The following is a 15,486-nucleotide window of genomic DNA, read 5'->3' as shown; positions in this document are numbered from 1 at the left end:
CCTGCTTGCGAGGGGGAGGGGCAGTTTACACACACACGCAGCTGCTGCATGCAGCAACGCACACACAGGGAGGAGATGGCAGAGAGAACGCACTCCCCTGAAAACTCCCCTTGAATTCCTCCAGACTCAGAAAATGTAAAAGTTCACTTTTTGGAGATCCATAGAAAAAGGGTGAAAATGAAAAAAAGTATGCCACAGCATGGATTTGAATACGCGACCAACCGCATCCAGGGGCGAGCGTTAACGCAGTGAACCACTGGACCTGAGTACTCAAACATGCCTACTTGTGCAGCTTAGACACTCTGAATTCACTAAATGTACAACTTTTTCTCCATCAAAATGAACAAATTATACATGAAATAACATCTACAGATCAAGACGAAGCGAATGGAAGCGGTCCCAGCCTCGTAGCTGTGAACAGCTGTGATCGCAGGAAAATGCTGTTTCAAAGATTTCTCAGTATATCTCCGGGACATTTCCCTGGCTTTACCACCGTCACAATGGACAAACGAGACATAAAATAACATCAACAGATCAAGACGAAGCGAATGGAAGTACCCCCGGAGTCATAGCATGTGTAAATCGAGACGAAAGATCTCTCTCTCCCCCGCCTGCTTGCGAGGGGGAGGGGCAGTTTACACACACACGCAGCTGCTGCATGCAGCAACGCACACACAGGGAGGAGATGGCAGAGAGAACGCACTCCCCTGAAAACTCCCCTTGAATTCCTCCAGACTCAGAAAATGTAAAAGTTCACTTTTTGGAGATCCATAGAAAAAGGGTGAAAATGAAAAAAAGTATGCCACAGCATGGATTCGAACACGCGACCAACCGCATCCAGGGGCGAGCGTTAACGCAGTGAGCCACTGGACCTGAGTACTCAAACATGCCTGCTTGTGCATCTTAGACACTCTGAATTCACTAAATGTACAACTTTTTCTCAATCAAAATGAACAAATGAGACATGAAATAACATCTACAGATCAAGACGAAGCGAATGGAAGCGGTCCCAGCCTCGTAGCTGTGAACAGCTGTGATTGCAGGAAAATGCTGTTACAAAGATTTCTCAGTATATCTCCGGGACTTTTCCCTGGCTTTACCACCGTCACAATGGACAAACGAGACATGAAATAACATCAACAGATCAAGACGAAGCGAATGGAAGTACCCCCGGAGTCATAGCATGTGTAAATCGAGACGACAGATCTCTCTCTCCCCCGCCTGCTTGCGAGGGGGAGGGGCAGTTTACACACACACGCAGCTGCTGCATGCAGCAACCCACACACAGGGAGGAGATGGCAGAGAGAACGCACTCCCCTGAAAACTCCCCTTGAATTCCTCCAGACTCAGAAAATGTAAAAGTTCACTTTTTGGAGATCCATAGAAAAAGGGTGAAAATGAAAAAAAGTATGCCACAGCATGGATTTGAACACGCGACCAACCGCATCCAGGGGCGAGCGTTAACGCAGTGAGCCACTGGACCTGAGTACTCAAACATGCCTGCTTGTGCATCTTAGACACTCTGAATTCACTAAATGTACAACTTTTTATCAATCAAAATGAACAAATGAGACATGAAATAACATCTACAGATCAAGACGAAGCGAATGGAAGCGGTCCCAGCCTCGTAGCTGTGAACAGCTGTGATTGCAGGAAAATGCTGTTACAAAGATTTCTCAGTATATCTCCGGGACTTTTCCCTGGCTTTACCACCGTCACAATGGACAAACGAGACATGAAATAACATCAACAGATCAAGACGAAGCGAATGGAAGTACCCCCGGAGTCATAGCATGTGTAAATCGAGACGAAAGATCTCTCTCTCCCCCGCCTGCTTGCGAGGGGGAGGGGCAGTTTACACACACACGCAGCTGCTGCATGCAGCAACGCACACACAGGGAGGAGATGGCAGAGAGAACGCACTCCCCTGAAAACTCCCCTTGAATTCCTCCAGACTCAGAAAATGTAAAAGTTCACTTTTTGGAGATCCATAGAAAAAGGGTGAAAATGAAAAAAAGTATGCCACAGCATGGATTCGAACACGCGACCAACGGCATCCAGGGGCGAGCGTTAACGCAGTGAGCCACTGGACCTGAGTACTCAAACATGCCTACTTGTGCAGCTTAGACACTCTGAATTCACTAAATGTACAACTTTCTCTCCATCAAAATGAACAAATGAGACATGAAATAACATCTACAGATCAAGACGAAGTGAATGGAAGCGGTCCCAGCCTCGTAGCTGTGAACAGCTGTGATCGCAGGAAAATGCTGTTCCAAAGATTTCTCAGTATATCTCCGGGACTTTTCCCTGGCTTTACCACCGTCACAATGGACAAACGAGACATGAAATAACATCAACAGATCAAGACGAAGCGAATGGAAGTACCCCCGGAGTCATAGCATGTGTAAATCGAGACGACAGATCTCTCTCTCCCCCGCCTGCTTGCGAGGGGGAGAGGCAGTTTACACACACACGCAGCTGCTGCATGCAGCAACGCACACACAGTGAGGAGATGGCAGAGAGAACGCACTCCCCTGAAAACTCCCCTTGAATTCCTCCAGACTCAGAAAATGTAAAAGTTCACTTTTTGGAGATCAATAGAAAAAGGGTGAAAATGATTTTTTTTTTGCCACAGCATGGATTCGAACACACGACCATCCGCATCAAGGGGAGAGCGTTAACGCAGTGAGCCACTGGACCTGAGTACTCAAACATGCCTACTTGTGCAGCTTAGACACTCTGAATTCACTAAATGTACAACTTTTTCTCCATCAAAATGAACAAATTATACATGAAATAACATCTACAGATCAAGACGAAGCGAATGGAAGCGGTCCCAGCCTCGTAGCTGTGAACAGCTGTGATTGCAGGAAAATGCTGTTACAAAGATTTCTCAGTATATCTCCGGGACTTTTCCCTGGCTTTACCACCGTCACAATGGACAAACGAGACATGAAATTACATCAACAGATCAAGACGAAGCGAATGGAAGTACCCCCGGAGTCATAGCATGTGTAAATCGAGACGAAAGATCTCTCTCTCCCCCGCCTGCTTGCGAGGGGGAGGGGCAGTTTACACACACACGCAGCTGCTGCATGCAGCAACGCACACACAGGGAGGAGATGGCAGAGAGAACGCACTCCCCTGAAAACTCCCCTTGAATTCCTCCAGACTCAGAAAATGTAAAAGTTCACTTTTTGGAGATCCATAGAAAAAGGGTGAAAATGAAAAAAAGTATGCCACAGCATGGATTCGAACACGCGACCAACGGCATCCAGGGGCGAGCGTTAACGCAGTGAGCCACTGGACCTGAGTACTCAAACATGCCTACTTGTGCAGCTTAGACACTCTGAATTCACTAAATGTACAACTTTCTCTCCATCAAAATGAACAAATGAGACATGAAATAACATCTACAGATCAAGACGAAGTGAATGGAAGCGGTCCCAGCCTCGTAGCTGTGAACAGCTGTGATCGCAGGAAAATGCTGTTCCAAAGATTTCTCAGTATATCTCCGGGACTTTTCCCTGGCTTTACCACCGTCACAATGGACAAACGAGACATGAAATAACATCAACAGATCAAGACGAAGCGAATGGAAGTACCCCCGGAGTCATAGCATGTGTAAATCGAGACGACAGATCTCTCTCTCCCCCGCCTGCTTGCGAGGGGGAGAGGCAGTTTACACACACACGCAGCTGCTGCATGCAGCAACGCACACACAGTGAGGAGATGGCAGAGAGAACGCACTCCCCTGAAAACTCCCCTTGAATTCCTCCAGACTCAGAAAATGTAAAAGTTCACTTTTTGGAGATCAATAGAAAAAGGGTGAAAATGATTTTTTTTTTGCCACAGCATGGATTCGAACACACGACCATCCGCATCAAGGGGAGAGCGTTAACGCAGTGAGCCACTGGACCTGAGTACTCAAACATGCCTACTTGTGCAGCTTAGACACTCTGAATTCACTAAATGTACAACTTTTTCTCCATCAAAATGAACAAATTATACATGAAATAACATCTACAGATCAAGACGAAGCGAATGGAAGCGGTCCCAGCCTCGTAGCTGTGAACAGCTGTGATTGCAGGAAAATGCTGTTACAAAGATTTCTCAGTATATCTCCGGGACTTTTCCCTGGCTTTACCACCGTCACAATGGACAAACGAGACATGAAATTACATCAACAGATCAAGACGAAGCGAATGGAAGTACCCCCGGAGTCATAGCATGTGTAAATCGAGACGAAAGATCTCTCTCTCCCCCGCCTGCTTGCGAGGGGGAGGGGCAGTTTACACACACACGCAGCTGCTGCATGCAGCAACGCACACACAGGGAGGAGATGGCAGAGAGAACGCACTCCCCTGAAAACTCCCCTTGAATTCCTCCAGACTCAGAAAATGTAAAAGTTCACTTTTTGGAGATCCATAGAAAAAGGGTGAAAATGAAAAAAAGTATGCCACAGCATGGATTTGAACACGCGACCAACCGCATCCAGGGGCGAGCGTTAACGCAGTGAGCCACTGGACCTGAGTACTCAAACATGCCTACTTGTGCAGCTTAGACACTCTGAATTCACTAAATGTACAACTTTTTCTCCATCAAAATGAACAAATTATACATGAAATAACATCTACAGATCAAGACGAAGCGAATGGAAGCGGTCCCAGCCTCGTAGCTGTGAACAGCTGGGATCGCAGGAAAATGCTGTTTCAAAGATTTCTCAGTATATCTCCGGGACATTTCCCTGGCTTTACCACCGTCACAATGGACAAACGAGACATGAAATAACATCAACAGATCAAGACGAAGCGAATGGAAGTACCCCCGGAGTCATAGCATGTGTAAATCGAGACGAAAGATCTCTCTCTCCCCCGCCTGCTTGCGAGGGGGAGGGGCAGTTTACACACACACGCAGCTGCTGCATGCAGCAACGCACACACAGGGAGGAGATGGCAGAGAGAACGCACTCCCCTGAAAACTCCCCTTGAATTCCTCCAGACTCAGAAAATGTAAAACTTCACTTTTTGGAGATCCATAGAAAAAGGGTGAAAATGATTTTTTTGCCACAGCATGGATTCGAACACACGACCATCCGCATCAAGGGGAGAGCGTTAACGCAGTGAGCCACTGGACCTGAGTACTCAAACATGCCTACTTGTGCAGCTTAGACACTCTGAATTCACTAAATGTACAACTTTTTTTCCATCAAAATGAACAAATGAGACATGAAATAACATCTACAGATCAAGACGAAGCGAATGGAAGTGGTCCCAGCCTCGTAGCTGTGAACAGCTGTGATCGCAGGAAAATGCTGTTACAAAGATTTCTCAGTATATCTCCGGGACATTTCCCTGGCTTTACCACCGTCACAATGGACAAACGAGACATGAAATAACATAAACAGATCAAGACGAAGCGAATGGAAGTACCCCCGGAGTCATAGCATGTGTAAATCGAGACGAAAGATCTCTCTCTCCCCCGCCTGCTTGCGAGGGGGAGGGGCAGTTTACACACACACGCAGCTGCTGCATGCAGCAACGCACACACAGGGAGGAGATGGCAGAGAGAACGCACTCCCCTGAAAACTCCCCTTGAATTCCTCCAGACTCAGAAAATGTAAAAGTTCACTTTTTGGAGATCAATAGAAAAAGGGTGAAAATGAAAAAAAGTATGCCACAGCATGGATTCGAACACTCGACCAACGGCATCCAGGGGCGAGCGTTAACGCAGTGAGCCACTGGACCTGAGTACTCAAACATGCCTACTTGTGCAGCTTAGACACTCTGAATTCACTAAATGTACAACTTTTTCTCCATCAAAATGAACAAATGAGACATGAAATAACATCTACAGATCAAGACGAAGCGAATAGAAGCGGTCCCAGCCTCGTAGCTGTGAACAGCTGTGATCGCAGGAAAATGCATTACAAAGATTTCTCAGTATATCTCCGGGACATTTCCCTGGCTTTACCACCGTCACAATGGACAAACGAGACATGAAATAACATCAACAGATCAAGACGAAGCGAATGGAAGTACCCCCGGAGTCATAGCATGTGTAAATCGAGACGAAAGATCTCTCTCTCCCCCGCCTGCTTGCGAGGGGGAGGGGCAGTTTACACACACACGCAGCTGCTGCATGCAGCAACGCACACACAGGGAGGAGATGGCAGAGAGAACGCACTCCCCTGAAAACTCCCCTTGAATTCCTCCAGACTCAGAAAATGTAAAAGTTCACTTTTTGGAGATCCATAGAAAAAGGGTGAACATGAATTTTGTTTTGCCACAGCATGGATTCGAACACGCGACCAACCGCATCCAGGGGCGAGCGTTAACGCAGTGAGCCACTGGACCTGAGTACTCAAACATTCCTACTTGTGCAGCTTAGACACTCTGAATTCACTAAATGTACAACTTTTTCTCCATCAAAATGAACAAATGAGACATGAAATAACATCTACAGATCAAGACGAAGCGAATGAAAGCGGTCCCAGCCTCGTAGCTGTGAACAGCTGTGATCGCAGGAAAATGCTGTCACAAAGATTTCTCAGTATATCTCCGGGACATTTCCCTGGCTTTACCACCATCACAATGGACAAACGAGACATGAAATAACATAAACAGATCAAGACGAAGCAAATGGAAGTACCCCCGGAGTCATAGCATGTGTAAATCGAGACGAAAGATCTCTCTCTCCCCCGCCTACTTGCGAGGGGGAGGGGCAGTTTACACACACACGCAGCTGCTGCATGCAGCAACGCACACACAGGGAGGAGATGGCAGAGAGAACGCACTCCCCTGAAAACTCCCCTTGAATTCCTCCAGACTCAGAAAATGTAAAAGTTCACTTTTTGGAGATCCATAGAAAAAGGGTGAAAATGAAAAAAAGTATGCCACAGCATGGATTCGAACACGAGACCAACCGCATCCAGGGGCGAGCGTTAACGCAGTGAGCCACTAGACCTGAGTACTCAAACATGCCTACTTGTGCAGCTTAGACACTCTGAATTCACTAAATGTACAACTTTTTCTCCATCAAAATGAACAAATTATACATGAAATAACATCTACAGATCAAGACGAAGCGAATGGGAGCGGTCCCAGCCTCGTAGCTGTGAACAGCTGTGATCGAAGGAAAATGCTGTTTCAAAGATTTCTCAGTATATCTCCGGGACATTTCCCTGGCTTTACCACCGTCACAATGGACAAACGAGACATGAAATAACATCAACAGATCAAGACGAAGCGATTGGAAGTACCCCCGGAGTCATAGCATGTGTAAATCGAGACGAAAGATCTCTCTCTCCCCCGCCTGCTTGCGAGGGGGAGGGGCAGTTTACACACACATGCAGCTGCTGCATGCAGCAACGCACACACAGGGAGGAGATGGCAGAGAGAACGCACTCCCCTGAAAACTCCCCTTGAATTCCTCCAGACTCAGAAAATGTAAAAGTTCACTTTTTGGAGATCCATAGAAAAAGGGTGAAAATGATTTTTTTGCCACAGCATGGATTCGAACACGCGACCAACCGCATCCAGGGGCGAGCGTTAACGCAGTGAGCCACTGGACCTGAGTACTCAAACATGCCTGCTTGTGCATCTTAGACACTCTGAATTCACTAAATGTACAACTTTTTCTCAATCAAAATGAACAAATGAGACATGAAATAACATCTACAGATCAAGACGAAGCGAATGGAAGCGGTCCCAGCCTCGTAGCTGTGAACAGCTGTGATTGCAGGAAAATGCTGTTACAAAGATTTCTCAGTATATCTCCGGGACTTTTCCCTGGCTTTACCACCGTCACAATGGACAAACGAGACATGAAATAACATCAACAGATCAAGACGAAGCGAATGGAAGTACCCCCGGAGTCATAGCATGTGTAAATCGAGACGAAATATCTCTCTCTCCCCCGCCTGCTTGCGAGGGGGAGGGGCAGTTTACACACACACGCAGCTGCTGCATGCAGCAACGCACACACAGGGAGGAGATGGCAGAGAGAACGCACTCCCCTGAAAACTCCCCTTGAATTCCTCCAGACTCAGAAAATGTAAAAGTTCACTTTTTGGAGATCCATAGAAAAAGGGTGAAAATGATTTTTTTTTTGCCACAGCATGGATTCGAACACACGACCAACCGCATCCAGGGGCGAGCGTTAACGCAGTGAGCCACTGGACCTGAGTACTCAAACATGCCTGCTTGTGCAGCTTAGACACTCTGAATTCACTAAATGTACAACTTTTTCTCCATCAAAATGAACAAATGAGACATGAAATAACATCTACAGATCAAGACGAAGCAAATGGAAGCGGTCCCAGCCTCGTAGCTGTGAACAGCTGTGATCGCAGGAAAATGCTGTTATAAAGATTTATCAGTATATCTCCGGGATATTTCCCTGGCTTTACCACCGTCCAAATGGACAAACGAGACATGAAATAACATCAACAGATCAAGACGAAGCGAATGGAAGTACCCCCGGAGTCATAGCATGTGTAAATCGAGACGAAAGATCTCTCTCTCCCCCGCCTGCTTGCGAGGGGGAGGGGCAGTTTACACACACACGCAGCTGCTGCATGCAGCAACGCACACACAGGGAGGAGATGGCAGAGAGAACGCACTCCCCTGAAAACTCCCCTTGAATTCCTCCAGACTCAGAAAATGTAAAAGTTCACTTTTTGGAGATCCATAGAAAAAGGGTGAAAATGAAAAAAAGTATGCCACAGCATGGATTCGAACACGCGACCAACCGCATCCAGGGGCGAGCGTTAACGCAGTGAGCCACTGGACCTGAGTACTCTAACATGCCTGCTTGTGCAGCTTAGACACTCTGAATTCACTAAATGTACAACTTTTTCTCCATCAAAATGAACAAATGAGACATGAAATAACATCTACAGATCAAGACGAAGCGAATAGAAGCGGTCCCAGCCTCGTAGCTGTGAACAGCTGTTATCGCAGGAAAATGCTGTTACAAAGATTTCTCAGTATATCTCCGGGACATTTCCCTGGCTTTACCACCGTCACAATGGACAAACGAGACATGAAATAACATCAACAGATCAAGACGAAGCGAATGGAAGTACCCCCGGAGTCATAGCATGTGTAAATCGAGACGAAAGATCTCTCTCTCCCCCGCCTGCTTGCGAGGGGGAGGGGCAGTTTACACACACACGCAGCTGCTGCATGCAGCAACGCACACACAGGGAGGAGATGGCAGAGAGAACGCACTCCCCTGAAAACTCCCCTTGAATTCCTCCAGACTCAGAAAATGTAAAAGTTCACTTTTTGGAGATCCATAGAAAAAGGGTGAAAATGAAAAAAAGTATGCCACAGCATGGATTTGAATACGCGACCAACCGCATCCAGGGGCGAGCGTTAACGCAGTGAACCACTGGACCTGAGTACTCAAACATGCCTACTTGTGCAGCTTAGACACTCTGAATTCACTAAATGTACAACTTTTTCTCCATCAAAATGAACAAATTATACATGAAATAACATCTACAGATCAAGACGAAGCGAATGGAAGCGGTCCCAGCCTCGTAGCTGTGAACAGCTGTGATCGCAGGAAAATGCTGTTTCAAAGATTTCTCAGTATATCTCCGGGACATTTCCCTGGCTTTACCACCGTCACAATGGACAAACGAGACATAAAATAACATCAACAGATCAAGACGAAGCGAATGGAAGTACCCCCGGAGTCATAGCATGTGTAAATCGAGACGAAAGATCTCTCTCTCCCCCGCCTGCTTGCGAGGGGGAGGGGCAGTTTACACACACACGCAGCTGCTGCATGCAGCAACGCACACACAGGGAGGAGATGGCAGAGAGAACGCACTCCCCTGAAAACTCCCCTTGAATTCCTCCAGACTCAGAAAATGTAAAAGTTCACTTTTTGGAGATCCATAGAAAAAGGGTGAAAATGAAAAAAAGTATGCCACAGCATGGATTCGAACACGCGACCAACCGCATCCAGGGGCGAGCGTTAACGCAGTGAGCCACTGGACCTGAGTACTCAAACATGCCTGCTTGTGCATCTTAGACACTCTGAATTCACTAAATGTACAACTTTTTCTCAATCAAAATGAACAAATGAGACATGAAATAACATCTACAGATCAAGACGAAGCGAATGGAAGCGGTCCCAGCCTCGTAGCTGTGAACAGCTGTGATTGCAGGAAAATGCTGTTACAAAGATTTCTCAGTATATCTCCGGGACTTTTCCCTGGCTTTACCACCGTCACAATGGACAAACGAGACATGAAATAACATCAACAGATCAAGACGAAGCGAATGGAAGTACCCCCGGAGTCATAGCATGTGTAAATCGAGACGACAGATCTCTCTCTCCCCCGCCTGCTTGCGAGGGGGAGGGGCAGTTTACACACACACGCAGCTGCTGCATGCAGCAACCCACACACAGGGAGGAGATGGCAGAGAGAACGCACTCCCCTGAAAACTCCCCTTGAATTCCTCCAGACTCAGAAAATGTAAAAGTTCACTTTTTGGAGATCCATAGAAAAAGGGTGAAAATGAAAAAAAGTATGCCACAGCATGGATTTGAACACGCGACCAACCGCATCCAGGGGCGAGCGTTAACGCAGTGAGCCACTGGACCTGAGTACTCAAACATGCCTGCTTGTGCATCTTAGACACTCTGAATTCACTAAATGTACAACTTTTTATCAATCAAAATGAACAAATGAGACATGAAATAACATCTACAGATCAAGACGAAGCGAATGGAAGCGGTCCCAGCCTCGTAGCTGTGAACAGCTGTGATTGCAGGAAAATGCTGTTACAAAGATTTCTCAGTATATCTCCGGGACTTTTCCCTGGCTTTACCACCGTCACAATGGACAAACGAGACATGAAATAACATCAACAGATCAAGACGAAGCGAATGGAAGTACCCCCGGAGTCATAGCATGTGTAAATCGAGACGAAAGATCTCTCTCTCCCCCGCCTGCTTGCGAGGGGGAGGGGCAGTTTACACACACACGCAGCTGCTGCATGCAGCAACGCACACACAGGGAGGAGATGGCAGAGAGAACGCACTCCCCTGAAAACTCCCCTTGAATTCCTCCAGACTCAGAAAATGTAAAAGTTCACTTTTTGGAGATCCATAGAAAAAGGGTGAAAATGAAAAAAAGTATGCCACAGCATGGATTCGAACACGCGACCAACGGCATCCAGGGGCGAGCGTTAACGCAGTGAGCCACTGGACCTGAGTACTCAAACATGCCTACTTGTGCAGCTTAGACACTCTGAATTCACTAAATGTACAACTTTCTCTCCATCAAAATGAACAAATGAGACATGAAATAACATCTACAGATCAAGACGAAGTGAATGGAAGCGGTCCCAGCCTCGTAGCTGTGAACAGCTGTGATCGCAGGAAAATGCTGTTCCAAAGATTTCTCAGTATATCTCCGGGACTTTTCCCTGGCTTTACCACCGTCACAATGGACAAACGAGACATGAAATAACATCAACAGATCAAGACGAAGCGAATGGAAGTACCCCCGGAGTCATAGCATGTGTAAATCGAGACGACAGATCTCTCTCTCCCCCGCCTGCTTGCGAGGGGGAGAGGCAGTTTACACACACACGCAGCTGCTGCATGCAGCAACGCACACACAGTGAGGAGATGGCAGAGAGAACGCACTCCCCTGAAAACTCCCCTTGAATTCCTCCAGACTCAGAAAATGTAAAAGTTCACTTTTTGGAGATCAATAGAAAAAGGGTGAAAATGATTTTTTTTTTGCCACAGCATGGATTCGAACACACGACCATCCGCATCAAGGGGAGAGCGTTAACGCAGTGAGCCACTGGACCTGAGTACTCAAACATGCCTACTTGTGCAGCTTAGACACTCTGAATTCACTAAATGTACAACTTTTTCTCCATCAAAATGAACAAATTATACATGAAATAACATCTACAGATCAAGACGAAGCGAATGGAAGCGGTCCCAGCCTCGTAGCTGTGAACAGCTGTGATTGCAGGAAAATGCTGTTACAAAGATTTCTCAGTATATCTCCGGGACTTTTCCCTGGCTTTACCACCGTCACAATGGACAAACGAGACATGAAATTACATCAACAGATCAAGACGAAGCGAATGGAAGTACCCCCGGAGTCATAGCATGTGTAAATCGAGACGAAAGATCTCTCTCTCCCCCGCCTGCTTGCGAGGGGGAGGGGCAGTTTACACACACACGCAGCTGCTGCATGCAGCAACGCACACACAGGGAGGAGATGGCAGAGAGAACGCACTCCCCTGAAAACTCCCCTTGAATTCCTCCAGACTCAGAAAATGTAAAAGTTCACTTTTTGGAGATCCATAGAAAAAGGGTGAAAATGAAAAAAAGTATGCCACAGCATGGATTTGAACACGCGACCAACCGCATCCAGGGGCGAGCGTTAACGCAGTGAGCCACTGGACCTGAGTACTCAAACATGCCTACTTGTGCAGCTTAGACACTCTGAATTCACTAAATGTACAACTTTTTCTCCATCAAAATGAACAAATTATACATGAAATAACATCTACAGATCAAGACGAAGCGAATGGAAGCGGTCCCAGCCTCGTAGCTGTGAACAGCTGGGATCGCAGGAAAATGCTGTTTCAAAGATTTCTCAGTATATCTCCGGGACATTTCCCTGGCTTTACCACCGTCACAATGGACAAACGAGACATGAAATAACATCAACAGATCAAGACGAAGCGAATGGAAGTACCCCCGGAGTCATAGCATGTGTAAATCGAGACGAAAGATCTCTCTCTCCCCCGCCTGCTTGCGAGGGGGAGGGGCAGTTTACACACACACGCAGCTGCTGCATGCAGCAACGCACACACAGGGAGGAGATGGCAGAGAGAACGCACTCCCCTGAAAACTCCCCTTGAATTCCTCCAGACTCAGAAAATGTAAAACTTCACTTTTTGGAGATCCATAGAAAAAGGGTGAAAATGATTTTTTTGCCACAGCATGGATTCGAACACACGACCATCCGCATCAAGGGGAGAGCGTTAACGCAGTGAGCCACTGGACCTGAGTACTCAAACATGCCTACTTGTGCAGCTTAGACACTCTGAATTCACTAAATGTACAACTTTTTCTCCATCAAAATGAACAAATGAGACATGAAATAACATCTACAGATCAAGACGAAGCGAATAGAAGCGGTCCCAGCCTCGTAGCTGTGAACAGCTGTGATCGCAGGAAAATGCATTACAAAGATTTCTCAGTATATCTCCGGGACATTTCCCTGGCTTTACCACCGTCACAATGGACAAACGAGACATGAAATAACATCAACAGATCAAGACGAAGCGAATGGAAGTACCCCCGGAGTCATAGCATGTGTAAATCGAGACGAAAGATCTCTCTCTCCCCCGCCTGCTTGCGAGGGGGAGGGGCAGTTTACACACACACGCAGCTGCTGTATGCAGCAACGCACACACAGGGAGGAGATGGCAGAGAGAACGCACTCCCCTGAAAACTCCCCTTGAATTCCTCCAGACTCAGAAAATGTAAAAGTTCACTTTTTGGAGATCCATAGAAAAAGGGTGAAAATGAAAAAAAGTATGCCACAGCATGGATTCGAACACGCGACCAACCGCATCCAGGGGCGAGCGTTAACGCAGTGAGCAACTGGACCTGAGTACTCAAACATGCCTGCTTGTGCAGCTTAGACACTCTGAATTCACTAAATGTACAACTTTTTCTCCATCAAAATGAACAAATGAGACATGAAATAACATCTACAGATCAAGACGAAGCGAATGGAAGCGGTCCCAGCCTCGTAGCTGTGAACAGCTGTGATTGCAGGAAAATGCTGTTACAAAGATTTCTCAGTATATCTCCGGGACTTTTCCCTGGCTTTACCACCGTCACAATGGACAAACGAGACATGACATAACATCAACAGATCAAGACGAAGCGAATGGAAGTACCCCCGGTGTCATAGCATGTGTAAATCGAGACGACAGATCTCTCTCTCCCCCGCCTGCTTGCGAGGGGGAGGGGCAGTTTACACACACACGCAGCTGCTGCATGCAGCAACGCACACACAGGGAGGAGATGGCAGAGAGAACGCACTCCCCTGAAAACTCCCCTTGAATTCCTCCAGACTCAGAAAATGTAAAAGTTCACTTTTTGGAGATCCATAGAAAAAGGGTGAAAATGAAAAAAAGTATGCCACAGCATGGATTTGAACACGCGACCAACCGCATCCAGGGGCGAGCGTTAACGCAGTGAGCCACTGGACATGAGTACTCAAACATGCCTGCTTGTGCATCTTAGACACTCTGAATTCACTAAATGTACAACTTTTCCTCCATCAAAATGAACAAATTATACATGAAATAACATCTACAGATCAAGACGAAGCGAATAGAAGCGGTCCCAGCCTCGTAGCTGTGAACAGCTGTGATCACAGGAAAATGCTGTTTCAAAGATTTCTCAGTATATCTCCGGGACATTTCCCTGGCTTTACCACCGTCACAATGGACAAACGAGACATGAAATAACATCAACAGATCAAGACGAAGCGAATGGAAGTACCCCCGGAGTCATAGCATGTGTAAATCGAGACGAAAGATCTCTCTCTCCCCCGCCTGCTTGCGAGGGGGAGGGGCAGTTTACACACACACGCAGCTGCTGCATGCAGCAACGCACACACAGGGAGGAGATGGCAGAGAGAACGCACTCCCCTGAAAACTCCCCTTGAATTCCTCCAGACTCAGAAAATGTAAAAGTTCACTTTTTGGAGATCCATAGAAAAAGGGTGAAAATGATTTTTTTTTGCCACAGCATGGATTCGAACACGCGACCAACCGCATCCAGGGGCGAGCGTTAACGCAGTGAGCCACTGGACCTGAGTACTCAAACATGCCTGCTTGTGCAGCTTAGACACTCTGAATTCACTAAATGTACAACTTTTTCTCCATCAAAATGAACAAATGAGACATGAAATAACATCTACAGATCAAGACGAAGCGAATGGAAGCGGTCCCAGCCTCGTAGCTGTGAACAGCTGTGATCGCAGGAAAATGCTGTTTCAAAGATTTCTCAGTATATCTCCGGGACCTTTCCCTGGCTTTACCACCATCACAATGGACAAACGAGACATGAAATAACATCAACAGATCAAGACGAAGCGAATGGAAGTACCCCCGGAGTCATAGCATGTGTAAATCGAGACGAAATATCTCTCTCTCCCCCGCCTGCTTGCGAGGGGGAGGGGCAGTTTAAACACACACGCAGCTGCTGCATGCAGCAACGCACACACAGGGAGGAGATGGCAGAGAGAACGCACTCCCCTGAAAACTCCCCTTGAATTCCTCCAGACTCAGAAAATGTAAAAGTTCACTTTTTGGAGATCCATAGAAAAAGGGTGAAAATGAAAAAAAGTATGCCACAGCATGGATTTGAACACGCGACCAACCGCATCCAAGGGCGAGCGTTAACGCA

Source organism: Notothenia rossii (assembly GCF_949606895.1).
Source record: "Notothenia rossii genome assembly, contig: scaffold_31, whole genome shotgun sequence".
NCBI classification, from domain to species: domain Eukaryota; kingdom Metazoa; phylum Chordata; class Actinopteri; order Perciformes; family Nototheniidae; genus Notothenia; species Notothenia rossii.
This window is presented reverse-complemented; position numbering follows the sequence as displayed.